The 14,389-nt window shown below is 34.5% G+C and overlaps 1 protein-coding gene across 3 annotated transcripts in view; it reads left to right on the forward strand.

Moving 5' to 3' along the window:
* Positions 1-4,076: 4,076 nt before the first annotated feature.
* Dll (homeotic protein distal-less) overlaps positions 4,077-14,389 on the forward strand; it is a 139,279-nt gene continuing 128,966 nt past the window's right edge. For all 3 annotated transcript variants that reach the window (XM_073081421.1, XM_073081423.1, XM_073081422.1), the window contains exon 1: positions 4,077-4,619. The gene's annotated coding sequence lies outside the window, so the exon portion shown is untranslated. The remainder of the gene's footprint in view (positions 4,620-14,389) is intronic.

Raw genomic sequence — 14,389 nt, forward strand, 5'->3', positions numbered from 1 at the left:
TTCAAAATAGTGCATTTAACAGAACATTTTAAAATTCTGAATGCATCGCAGACTGCCCTACATCAATTAATTGACACCTGCCGCCGTTGACGAACTAATAAAATAGACCGCGAGTACTTTAGAACATCACATTAATATGACATTTATATCAATGTGACATGTCATAATGATAGTAGGTAATTATAAGACTTGGAAATAGTGGTTGTAGAGCCATACGTGACTCGACTCCGGAGGCTTCACCAACACGTCTATTTTACCTAATAACTTTACCCACTATAGTGGAACTCTGCTCTTTTCTGGTTTGATGTTTATTAAGGCTACTTAGGCGAAATATTTGAACTTACTCTTCAAAAGTATCAATCAATAGTGAAATATAAATAATATAAAGTAAAATCAATATTTATGATCACCCCGAAGTGGGACTTCGAATCTTTTTAGAGTTCATTATGCAGATATTTTTTTTAAATCAAAGTATCTACGTTTTTTTTAATATGTAAAATACGTATTTGCGAAAAATCTCTAGTTACAATTTATGCTAAATATTATAACCTATCTTATAATAGTTTAATTTATCTATTGATAGTAAGGGGATGGCAGTGGGTGGGGAGAGATAAGGCTGGGGCGAACCTCTCTTCTTTATATTTATACCTGATGGGAAGTAGTCACCGTCGCCTATGGACATTGCAACACCAGAGGAGTCGCCAATGCATCGCCGTCTGTGGAGGAGAGCTCTTTTTACACCTTTTTTGAAGAGCCCCATGTCATAGCGCTCCGGGAATACCTCAGAAGGAAGCTCATTCCACATCCTGCACGTCACTTACAAAATGTCTGAAATTTAAATCTCAGATGTAAATATCATCGATATGTCAGACATTTTTCTAAGCGACTATGTTAAGTGTCTATGAAATAAATCTTTAATCCTTCTCCCTTTGAGAAGAGACCAATGCCCAGTAGTGGGACAGTCCGGACAGTAATTAATTGATGAAATATCCAATATTTTAATGAATATTATGAACTGTTTACATTATTTTAATAACCAGATACATGCAGATGTTTATCGATATACCTACTCAATTAATAATTATGTCAATAAGAAGAACATGTCGAGTCTATTCCTTTCGTTCGTCTATGTCTCCGGATATTTACCTTACAATGTTAGCTGAATTTCTAAGAAAACCTAATGAATACGTAATATATACCTTACGTTATTCTAACACTTCAAATGTCAACTATAGCTAATATTTTGAAAATAAAATCAACGTGTTTATAATTCTTGTATCTACAGACATAGAACGTGTCAGACACGGCGCGTGTCCTACAAGTTTTTACTTTTTATGGGTACAATATTTTGGCAAGCGTGGCGCGTCTTTTTTATAATATAGGAGTAGCAGACGAGCTCGTAGTCCTTCTGATGGTAAGTGGATACTGTCGCCCACTGACATGTGTAATCAACTCCAAATAAGTTTAGATTCCTACCAATGTTTGGCCTCAGATGCATTCCTCCTTAGTACTATGTTAAACGCCTCGGATAAGTATTTCCCTTATCCCTTATCTCCCTTCAAAACAGAACCCAACAGTACCTAATACCGATGCCACCAATAAGGCAGAAATCGGTGTGATAACTCCCGCCGTGTCACAAAGAGTTTTACCATCTTTTAGTCAAAACCCTTTCATAGCATTTCAAACCAAAATATTAGTGTCTCCCCTGCAAAGGGGAGCCATCAAACTGCCTGAATTTAGTTTTGCTACTTTATTTTTATTTAAAGAAATTCAAAAACAAATGCTCTACATTTTCATGATACGATTAGTTATGTAGGTGCACATATTTGTATTGAAATAAATTTTATATTGATTATTCTGATTACCACCTAACTACAACAGCGTTACTGTGTTCTGGTTCGAAGGGTGGTAAGGGAGAGACATAGGTGAGACGAGGCATATCTACTAGCCCTCAGGGGTAGTAACGCACCTGTCGCAGACCGCAAAGGAAAGTCTCATTCTATCTGGGAGCAGGTAATTAGAGATGAGATCTATGAGTGGCATTGGTCACTTACCATCAGATGGACCGTATGATCATTTGATTTCTATATTATAAGAATCGTACAAAGCATCTACTATGAAATATATGCTTAATAATCTATACATAAAAAATGAATGTTTGTATGTCCTTCGTAGAATCGTAAATGCATTTGTTCATGTGATATTCTTTAGCAAAGTTGTTGTGCGTGAACCCACGAAGATTTCTGAGTTGGTACGATCATATTTCTACAAATGTTGCCAACGTCATTCTAATGAAGATACAAATGTTCAATTATATCTATGTCATTTTATTTCTTGTTAAAACGCGAGCGAAGACGCGGGCATTACTAGTTATTAAAATTATTATTAAATGATTATAAAAACAAATATTAGTTACTTACAAGTTACATGACATTCTAAGAAATATCTATGTCTGTTAAATATCACATAAAAAATGGTATGATATCAAATCAATACCTCATTATAACATTTGCATATTTAAAATGCAAATATATAATAATTATGCGAATAACTCTACATATAAACCTATGGTAGGTACAGTCATGGAGAAAATTCTTAAAGATTTTATGAAAAACAAAGAGAAAATAGTTGGTAAGTACAAAAATGTTTTGAAGTAGCTAGTTGAGTGCTTAGTTTACTGACTTTTGTCACCTACTCCAATAATAGAGTTCATTAGTAGATAATTAAGTCTGTCATAAATCTTCAAGTCGGTTATAGATACCTACCTACTTAGGTGCGTATTAGGTTTTTTTTACAAGTTCTAAATAGCAATCGAGCATGCAGTCCATCTGATAGCAAATTCGCCACTCCATATAGAACAGGGGACCTGAAGCTGTTCCCAGATGCATCTTGCTTGTGGACTAAGATGTGCCTCATATGTAAGTCAGTAAATCCACACCCTCCCACCGAAACGCAGAACTACTTCACGCTAGAAATAGGTGTGACGGTGGTACCTCCTGAGTCCCATCATTCATCCTTATTAGCTCTACCATATTCCAAACACGTCAACTAAAAATGGTTTTCCATACATAAATTCATATTAGAACTTTCTGTATGTAACACAATGAAAAGTATGCCAACACCCAGACCCTAAGCAATATCTTACGAGAAAAATCTATCCGTTGTCTGTCTAACCTAGGATCGAACCTGAAACCCCCAAGTCAGAAGGGAATTGTAACTACAGCACACGGGTTATCAAATCTCATTGCTATTGTAGACTAAGTTAGAACGCTTTGAGCAAATATCTCCATAAAAATCTACTTTAGTCTTTCTATTTAACTAATTATTTATTTTTGAAACTAAGTTGGAACGCATAACATATTAACTAAGTTGTAACGCATTTTAGGTTAACTAAATCGCAACGCTTAACTTACAATGCCTTATGTGACAAGTTATTATTATTAACACTAAATCTCTTTTACTACCTTAAGGTACTTTTTACACACCTTACTTAGCACTTAGAATTTGTGATAAAAAAGTATCTATCTATATAGATTTTTTATAAAAAAAATATAGATAAATTACCCATTTACATCCTGGTTCAAAGGGTTTAGTACCCTATCGTAACACGGTGACATACAAGACCATATAACAACATAACCCGTAACTGACACCACACAAACCGACACACACACAAAAAAAAACACAAAAAAACTCAAAAACCCTACGGCTGAGGTTGAATTGATAGTCGTTGGACTCCGCACGTTTCTACTAAGCCGGCGGGGCGTGGCCTCTATAACAGGTTACTACAGCACAGAGCACCGCCAAAAAATATCCATAAAAAGTATAATGGCAACTTAGGCACGATCGATCTTGACGTACCAACCGGGCTGTGAGCACGTACAAACGAAAAAAATCGCGCCACTTCGCTCCACCAATCAGCTGCCAGCTCCTCCCTCCAACCATTCCATATTCAAACTAGCCCCACCCACAACGCAACACTAGCGCCATAGATCCCATACAAGCGGCGTAGATCCGTACTAATTAGAGCGAGACGCCGCTATACAGGGCCGTGCGTTTCTCGGACAATTTCATCCAACCGATCATTAAGTGTTTAAAGCCAACGGGAGTTGGTTGTGTCGGGTTTCTTCGGAGGGGACCGCTATTAAAATATCCACAAACATTATCTTTAATTGGACAGAATTTGTGCTTGTGTGCGTCGAGTTTTTTTCCGCCAGTGACGATTCCGTTTTACTAAAGCTGATGACTGTTATCACCTGTGTGATGCCTGCCGATTTTTGATTGCAGTGTTCTTGTAAGATGACTAAAGTTGGCAATATCGCGCTCAACCTAAAACCACGATTAAAATGATTTTTGTGACGTGTCAGTTTATGTTGTCAATCCGAAATTGGTAATGAGCACGTGTTTTATAATTGCAAATTAATTATATCGCTGTCCTGTTCTCTCAAATTACTAGTTAATTTTGCGTTCAACTTTAGTTCGAAATAAATTGTTCTAAAAATAAAATCGGTTGTAACGCGAAAATAACAATTGGTGTTAAAGACGTGTGTTGTAGAACTGTTTGTGTGTTAATTAGTGTGAGTGATGCGGTGTAACTCTATCTGATCTACGTTGAAACCGTAAGTACATTTTTCAAAAAGTTTTAAAAATTCTATGTGGTTCCTAAATTCTAAGCTCAAAATGTTATTACAAAATATGAGTAAAATGTGTTATAATACAATTTAATTCTGAAAATATTTGCTCAAGTATTTTTATGGTAGGAAAAAGTGCATTATCTAATGATTTTATGCATATGGTAAAATAAAATATGTGCAATTTAACACAATATTTTCAAATTTGAGTGATCAAAATGCATTTTAGTGTTAATAAACTCCACTACGAATTTTTACCAAATACAAGTGTAATTTAAAAATATCCTACTTATATCACATTATCTCTACAACAAAAATAGGTATTTTTAAACAAAATTAATATTCTGTTCAAAGTGAACATAGAATAATTATTTAAAAATTCCGTTGAACTAAATAGTGTTAAACAATTTATATAAATAAATACAACAATCAAAAATACACTTTATAAAATTAAAATAAAGTTAATTTATAAAACCTTCTAAAAATAATGTGGTGAAACATTTTTTTTTACCTTAAACGGCTATAAGTGTCATTGAAACTTCTTATAAGAAAGTTATATTTTCTAATTGGTGATGATAGGCCTAAAAAGATACTAACTAGAATACTGAAATTTATCTTAGTTAAATAATTCAAGCACTAAGTTAGAACTCTACCTACTAGTAGAGTCCTAAAATTCTATATATCCTTTCCATGACGTTTTTAGTGCGAAAAATTGATATAGTTTGTCCTATGTGGATCTCTATCTTATAAACCATTACCAAAAGTAGATATTACCTATATATGACAGAAAAAACTGTTAGGAATAGAAGTAGTAATAGATGGTAGTTACCACCGCCATATCTATTACTCGCATAAATGCCATGTTGTGACATGAAGAGTGCTTTTTTACAATGTTGGAGTAGCAGACGAGCATGCAGTCCACCTGATGGTAAGTAGCTACTGCCGCCCTTGAACATCTGTAATCAACCCGAGATAAGACTAGCTCCTATCTGAGATTGGACACAGGTGCACTGTTGCTTGTGAGGATTGTTGCTCCTGACTAAGTTGCAACGCCTCAGATATGTACCTTTAACCACACCCTTCAAACCAACGCAGCAGCGCTTAACAATGCTGTTATTAGGCAAGAATAGGTATAGTGGCGGTAGATCCTCAGTCAAATCATAAAAATTTCTACCACATTTACGGCGGTGAAAGACAAATGATCTTTTTAAAGGCGTTACATTAATACCTCAGAGGTTGATAGACAAGAAGATAGCTGATAGATTTCAGTTAGAACTCCTGTTGCATATGGAGTTGTTCACAGATGTCTGTCTATATGGCAGTGACTTACCAACAGATTGACTGCATGCTCGTTAGCTATTTCAATTTCATGCACTATTAACAGATTAGAATTATTAAGTAATATCCAATGCATACATCGTTTTAACTTAGTCCTTTTGCTAAGCGTTGCAAAGTAGTCTTAAGTTCGTAAGTAATCGTATTTAAGATTTCATTACGTTGCAACTAAAGATTGATGCTTAGTCATTCTGTACTTAATCTAAAAAAATATATTTCTATCGATAAAAAGTAAAAGTACATTATGAACACAATTGCTAAGTAAACCTAGATTTGAGGAAAGCAGCTAACTGTTTGTAAAAGTAAATGTACTTAATTAACACAATTCTTCAGTAAAATCTAGTATCAATATTTAAAGTAGAGACAGAATGTAAAGTCGATCTAGACTCTACAATTTTTAATAGCTCTATATTTTCAACACAATACACCATTACTCTCACTTAAGGGTAGAATTCGTGTTTAAGTGCAGAACCCTTCGTGGTTTCAATAGGCTACCCCCGATACAATTGTATTTTTGAATTATAGAGGTAAAACACGAGGCATTTCAACTTAGTCTTCTGATATTTCGAGCTTAGGCGTAGAGTCCTAACTCTAATCCTATCTGAGGTTGATTACAGATGTCCTTACGACAGTGACCGACAAACTACATGCTTAAATTAAAAAATAATCTTATATATAAAATTCTGGTGTCACAATGTTAGTTACCGTACTCCTCCGAAACGGCTTTACCAATTTTCACCAAATATATGCATATTCAATAGGTCTGAGAATCGGCTAATATCTATTTTTCATACCCCTAAGTGATAATGGTTGTTCACAAACACAACGTTTGCCGGGTCAGTTAGTAATTTATGAAATGTGATTATAAAAGGTGGTAAAACCAGTGCGTAATATATAAAATGATGGTAAAAAGATGAAATAATTAGTAGAATTGACTGTAGCTTACAACTGCCATACATTTTAGAGTGAAACAGGTCTCTGTTTCGGTACTCCGGTTGTGTTCCCTCGGAGATCCCGGAGTTCTCCAACAAGCGTTGAGGACGGCCACCGGGGGGTTTTTAGCGCGGTAAAAATCTCACATAACCCGGCGTCGCTCCCACGTCGTCGGGTACCATTTAAAGGCATCTCCCTCGTAAACAAAAAAAAAATAAAAAAAAAGTCTGTGTTTCGGTGGAAGAGTGTGGATATTACCTGACTTACATATGAGGCGGTCATCTTAGTACTTACGAGTAGCAATGCATCTGATTAGCTTCAAATAGAACCCATTCTAAGACTTAGATACAAATGTCCATATGACAGTTTTTTATAACATAGGAGTATCGGACCATACAGTCCTGATGGTAAGTGGCTACTACATGGACATCTGTAATCAACCCCAGATAAGATTAGTTTCCTCCCTGATGTCGGCCACAAATGCTGCTATCCTTGAGGACTAAGCTGAACCCTACCACACCCTGCAAACCAGAACACAGCAGCGCCTAACACTGCTGTTACTAGGCAGAAATGGTGGCGGTTGTGCCGCCGGAGTCGAACCACCGATTCTACCACCTTCAAAGCAGTTACCATCAGGTGGACTGCATGCTCTTTGCTACTTATAAACCTAAAAATAGTTTAGAGTTGTAGACAAAGTTATGACTCAAACTTATAATAGTCATTTATCGAGGGTAATGGACGAGCTCCAATGTCAATAATTAAGCATTATTGATTGCCGCGTCTATTATGGGGTTTTATGGTATAATAGCTATCATTTATATGTTTCGTTAACCTTTGGTTTGGTTTTAACACTTCCCACTGCTGGGCATGGGCTTCGACCATAGACCGTGATATCAAATCAAATCATTTCTTTTATTGAAAGAGAAAATTTACAGAACTCTTTTTGATATGTGCGTAGTGATACATTTTTGAAAAATACAATTAACGTATAGTTAATTTAGGTATGTATGTTTTATCACAGTATTTATTAATAAAATAAAGAATAAAAAATCTTGTATTTATAAAATAACTTTCGAAAGTATACCTTTTGATGGTAAGTCATTGCAGAAGTAAGTACCTACTATAGACCACAGAGATCTGTAAATAACTCTATATAAAACAGCGGGTGTACCTGAAGTTGCAACTGAGGTCGCCTGGTCGCCTCATATGTAAGTCAGCTTTTCACTGAAAAATGCTGAAAAAACTGTTTCACGCTAGAAATAGGTTAAGCGGTAATACTTCTACTTTAATTGCTGTTTTTCTGAAATTTTATAATTATAATTCTTTTCTAATTGAGATTTTATTAACTATTTTTAATTTTTTTATATGAAGTTAGAAATACAATTTCTAGAAATAACTGTGTTCTTATTCCTTTAATTATTATCAACATCGATTTACGATTTTCAATTATTAAATGCAAAAGCAAAGTAACTGTAGCTATGCTTTAATAATAAATTTATAATAAGGCCTACCACACAATGACGACTGATCGACTCGTTGTATTTAATCTTTATTTAATTGAATCAACAATTTTTTAGTGATAACTGCAGTTTTTTACATGTAAGGAAACAAATAGGGTTAAAAGATAGGACCTGAGGTCTATCATATTTAATTGCTACCTAAGAAAATTAAGCATATTGATAATCAAATGATAACTCATATCTTAAGATCCGTCAACTCATTTGAGCTGTAGGGCGTGCTAAAATGAGACATAGGTACATAGGTTTTTTTTTTCGATTTGTGTAGTTTACTGTTGGTCCTAGCGACCTGTACAGCTTCACCGGGTTTTAGGAGGCGAGCCTAAGGCTCAGCCGGGACAAGAAGACTATGGGCTGGAAGGGAGGGATAGCTTTGGTCACCGTTGCCGGTTCCCTAAGCCGTCCACCTTCGCTGGAGGGAGAGAAGGTTGCGGACCCAGCTACTGCCGGAGTCCTGACCATCCACCTCTTGTCATATAGGGAATTTCATATATAGGTACATATGCTTAAAGACATAGTACTCCGAACATACCTCCGTAGTTGATGAAGAACATTCTGTGTAGGTAGAGTGGACGAAGAGACAACATAAATCATAACATTAATCTATAAATGAAATAGTACTTATAGTTAATAATTAAATAGAATCCAGTATCTCCCAGTCTAATAGAAAAATCTATGTCTCATTGCAACATTTAGCTTCTATAAGTCGTAAAATCGCACAAAAGTCGCCAGTTAATACATCGCCTACAACGTAGCTAAATCGGAAATAATATAGACAACTTTACCCTTCTTTGTATCATTAAATATGTATACGAATGGAAATGAATGTTTTAGTTCAAATATTACTAATATTTCATCGTATTGACTACTTCTTCGTTATAATGTAGTTATGTTATAATTGGTAGATTGTTGTTTCCATTTCTAGGGTATATTTAAGCGTTATATATATTTCTGACGTAAAATACCTGTTCCTAATGTAATATATCTATTTCTATCGCAAATATCTGTTATTTATCGTATTGTTTCTATCCTAAAATATGTGTTTGTATCGTAAAATATCTATTCTTATCGTAAAAAAATGTATTTTTCACAAAATAGCTAATACAAATATCATGGTAGCTGATAGTTAGGTGTTATTTTTTAGATGTACGTAATAAAGTTAGGATAAAACTACTTCGCAAACCCACCAAAACTATATGTTTAAAAAACCATATATTTCTAACTTATTGGTAAAATTTTAATGTTATAATAGGTTCCAGATATCTTTATGATTTAGTGACTCTGTTTAATGCTTAGATCAGGCGTTCTAATTTAGTTCTTTGGACTAAAAACGCATAATTATCTTCAAAACTAGAACCTTATATAGGCGAGTGGACAATATATTCCAGCCTTTAAAAAAGAACAAAATTCCTAATAAATTCAACGTGAAAATTGAGGTATAACCCTTTTTTTCGACAAAATAAAGTTACCAACGAAACGAACCAATAAAAATATATTTGATTGTCTCACTGCGAAAGGTAAGCTATAATCTAACTACATTAATATGGAAGCGAAGCATAAAAATTGATATGTATATATGATTTTACTAAGGCATTATGCTTATTAGGGATTTTTTATATAAGGTTTTTGCGTTATGACCTAAATATTAAATAATTACGAACCAAACACATATTTTATGGAGATTTTTTAAACGCAAAGCACCTTTAAAACTACTGATGTGTGGAAGTTTGTGTGTCACTCAAGGAATCTTACTTTTTAATCGAATATTGCCTTGAATTCCCTCTCTATCATAAAGGCACATTGAATATTTGACACTTTTTAGCATTTTTTGAAACAAGTATTCAAATTTGTCAATTATTGCGCTTACGATAATATTCTAAAAAGCGAAATTATCATATAAATGATTATAAGGGTAATTAATTTTAGTAATTGAATCATACGGTCATTGACACCACATTTTTTAGATATAAATAATGCTAGAATACTATTGTTGTTATTATAATATCGAGGCAATGAATACACTTAAATATTTAGTTATGTATTTTCAAATATGACACTTATAAAGGCGTCAAAAAGAACATTGAATGACAAACTGTACGGTGTAATTCGATCTTTATATTGACTTTAAATGACTTAATGATTACATTTATGTTCTAAATATAAATCATGTATAGTCCGCTCTGAAGTTGTTGCGAGCAGGTCATACAATTTGCTATGGCTTCGCGATTCATTTCTATATTCAGAGCGGACTAACAGTTTTACGCGGACTATACGCTTTTTATCTACAAACATTGATAATTCAGAAATACTACATATAAGTATATGTAAAAAAAAAATTAAATTAAAATTAATTTTGATATCACTAAGGCTTATTATGGTTTATGAACTTTAGATAGGTATAACATGTTGGATTGACCTCTACAAAAAACGTTTGAAATTAAAAGTCTACAAATATTTAATGCTATCCAACAGTTGGGCAACCATCTCTGCTCAATATGAAAAGATTTAAACCCTAAACCTAGATTTTATCGCGTCTGGTCAAAGCGATACCATCGTTCTAGGTGAAACTCATCCCTAAGCCCTGTTGACACGAAAGTACAAATACCCACTTGACATTTGATGGATTGATTGTCTACTCACAGTAAAAAGGTATCGTCTATAATAAGTTCCTAACAGAGTCATCGATGAAAGCATTTCTGTTTTAGTTTTGAGGGTAAAGGTGGTAGAACCTTTTGTGGTTCGACTATGGGGTACCACCACATCTATTTCTGCATAATAACAGCAGTGTTAAGCGCTACTGTGTTCTGGTTTGAAGAATGAGAGAGTGACTTACCGAGGCATTCCAGCTTAGTCCCCAGGGGTAGCGACGCATCTGTTGCCGTTGAAGTACGAAGCTAATCCTCTCTGGGGTTGATTATATGTCCATGGGCAGCAGTGGTCACTTGCCATGAGGTGGATTGCATGCTCGTCTGCTATACCTCGTATTGTTAAAAAATGTCTATGGGCGGCAGTTGCTACTTACTATGCGGTGGCTAGCATGATTATGATTGTGTGTGTGACTCTCTTTTACCACATTATTTATCTATATAAAACCCTTTGTGGTTCGTATAGCGGCACCACTGCCACACCTATTTCTGCCTAACAACAGCAGTGTTAGGCGCTGCTGTGTTCCGATTTGAACGGTGTGGTATAAGAAACATAGTCTAGGCGTTCCTACTTCGTCCTCAGGAGGATCAACCCATCTGTGGCCACAACCCAGCCTTAGGTAGGAATCTAATCTTATACAGGGTTTTTTTTATAATATAAGAGTAACAGACGAGCATGCAGTCCACCTGATGGTAAGTGGCTACTGCCGCCCATGGACATCTGTAATCAACCTCAGATAGGATTAGATATTCCTACCTGAGGTCGGCCACAGATGCGCCGCTACCCCTGAGGACTAAGCTGAAACGCCTCGGAAAAGTCTGTCTCCCTTACCACACCCTTCAAACCGGAACACAGCAGCGCCTAAAACTGCTGTTATTAGGTAGAAATACTTCATATGTTCATGAGCGGCAGTAGCCACTTACCATCAGGTGGACTGCATGCTTGTTTGTTCGATAACAGATGAAACATCATTCCATAAGATTTGTTCTTTGTCATACAACTTACCATCATATTTAATTACTGTAATATAGATGATGGCAATTAATAATAGATGATTAATGTATGCGTATGGCAACCTTGTAATATATTTTTTTACACAAGTAAAGGCAGATGATCTAATATGATAATTTATTTATGATATTAAGCGTCATCTTATAATTTGTCATCTGTAACAAATAGGTAGCTTATTAATATCAACTCTATGTAATTCCGCCTTATTTATGGAATGATACAGAGCTGTTATTATTGTTAGTCTTCTAATCACTTTATCGTGATTTCGTGCTAAATAGGTAAATACATCGTCACTTATATTATAAATGCGAATGTGTGTCTGTTTGTGTGTTACATTTACATTTTTTTAATAATATAAGAGTAGCAGACGAGCATGCAGTCCACCTGATGGTAAGTGGCTAGTGCCGCCCATGGAGATCTGTAATCAACCCCAGATAATATTAGATATTCCTACCACACCCTTCAAACCGGAACACAGCAGCGCCTCACACTGCTGTTATTAGGACATGTTAACATGCCTCAACTACATAACCGATTCTCGTGAAGTGTTTTACACAGCTTGTTAATGGTTCAGAAAAGAACATAGTGTCAACCGCGTCAAACTACTACATTTACGGGGGACGACATTTCTATATTCAGAGCGGACTAGCAGTTTGGCGCGGACTATACCTATAAGTAATAAAAGTAATGTGGAAATAAAGTTTAATCTTAAAAACAAGATCAATATGCCTTTTTAATAGCTTTTGTTTATAGGGTACATACTTTTACAGTAGTTCTACTTTTTACTATACGATGACTATATTTAGCCATAAACAATATCTTTGATCTGCGATCGAGTATAAAATTGTCTATGGAATCATAAATATGAATACATGGAAGTTTTAAAATTCCAGGCATACAGGTGGTAGGTCAGGTGATGTATATAACCTAACCTAGATAGATATTAACAAACATTATTTAATACTGAATGAAGTTTTTGTAGGTTATAAATAAAGTGTGAAATAATTTTATTTATATTCGTGAAAATAATGCCATTTTAGAAGTATTCAGATAAAAAAGCAATTATTGTTTAAATTAAATTTTAAAATAAGATTATTAGGTTATAAAGAACAATAACATGAATAATTCTCGTTTGATCTATACTAGGAGATACTAAGAGAAGAATAAAACAAACTATCGTAAAACTTTTACATGAAATACAAGAATGATATTCTCCTACACGTCATGCAATGTTAGAAAAGTTACTCCTGACTCTAAATTGTAATAACTTTTGATAGAGTGGCTCGATTCGTCTGAAATAAAAACTAAATGTGAAGTCAAGTCCCGGACTATGAATATATTGTTAATTTATTTGATTAAATTTAATATTTTTGCTTTGATGCGATTTCAAACACACAGACAAACAGAAAGACAGAAATTATAAAAATCGCTATTATTACTTATTTTCAGTTCTCCAAAATACTTTTTCGCTTTTTTTAGCAAAAAGCTTACATTCTTATAATGTATAGATCATTTAGGTAGATAAACTTGCCATAATAGGTTAATGTAAGGCAAATATTTTACGAATAGACACTGCAGAAAAAAATGTTAAAAATAGTGCGTCAATATGACGGCAAGAATGTAGATTCAGTAAAAAATAGTGGAATAGAGTTCCTATTTAGTGAAAAGGACATTTAGTCTTGTTTTATAAATGAGAAGTACTTGTAAACCTACTTGTCCAAAAATATTACTTAGAGAAGGAACCCTTTGTGGTTCGACTCCGGGGACATCACCGTCAAACCTATTTCTGCTTTATAACAGCAGTGTAGCGTTACTTACTGGATTCAAGTAAAGTAAAGGAGAAACACTCTCACTTAGTCTTTAGAAGCAGCAGTACTGTAAGTGACATCAGATAGTACTCTAATCCTATCTGGGATTGATTATAGATTTCCATACAGCTGTGACTATTTACCATGAAAACTGCAAGCTCATTTGCAACTTCAATTTCGTAGCAGCATCTTTAAAAATGCATTATCATTTTAAATACAATAGAAATATTGAATATAAAAAGTTCGCGCCACTTCAAACGCTTGCTTAACCGAAAAAATAGCATTAATATAAATGCGTAGGCGATTTTATTATTAAATTACAATAACGTCTTAATCGTCAATGAATTGAGACGACAATTATCGAGCAAGTGGTGTAATTACAGAACTAGTTTCCATCTAAGGATAATACGACAAAATGGCGGACCGTTTGACATTATGATTAATGGCGGCCATGTTCAAATGTCATATCTCCCGCCATTTTTATGTGACAGCTTTTTGTTAGCGTTAG

Source organism: Epargyreus clarus, unplaced genomic scaffold (assembly GCF_041222505.1).
Source record: "Epargyreus clarus isolate Ecla_fem2 unplaced genomic scaffold, WU_Ecla_fem_2.2 ptg000016l, whole genome shotgun sequence".
In the NCBI taxonomy this organism is placed as follows: Eukaryota; Metazoa; Arthropoda; class Insecta; order Lepidoptera; family Hesperiidae; genus Epargyreus; species Epargyreus clarus.